This window comes from Benincasa hispida, chromosome 2 (genome assembly GCF_009727055.1).
Source record: "Benincasa hispida cultivar B227 chromosome 2, ASM972705v1, whole genome shotgun sequence".
Taxonomy (NCBI): Eukaryota; Viridiplantae; Streptophyta; class Magnoliopsida; order Cucurbitales; family Cucurbitaceae; genus Benincasa; species Benincasa hispida.
The window spans coordinates 53,584,735-53,585,200 of NC_052350.1; positions in this window are offsets into that span (position 1 = coordinate 53,584,735).

Consider the following 466-nt stretch of genomic DNA (forward strand, 5'->3'; position numbering starts at 1 on the left):
GCAAAACTCAATTCTTCACATATTCTAAGTATTATCACCGCATTTTCTACTTATTAGCCCTCATAATTCTAAATAAAAGGCTTATAATAACTGGCATTTCTATCAATTATCAGAGTTCCCGACCAAGGACGGAGATGGTATTACCCCCGTCCCCAACCCCACCCCGAATATTTTTAATAATAATAACAGTAATACATATATATAAATAGCTACTGTTTTATTCTTTTAATCTTTTTTTTTCTTTTTTTAATTTATTTCATCATATAATTATCTTAAACTTTTTCATTAAATCTAAAATAGTTTTAATTATTAATTTAAATAAAATAATAATAATAATAATAATAATACTTTGTTATATTAAATATTTAAAATTGGAATATAAATATCAAAATTTAATTGATTTTAAATAATTAATTAATTAAAAATAAAAAATATAAATGGGAAATTTTTTTCCACGAGGATTCCC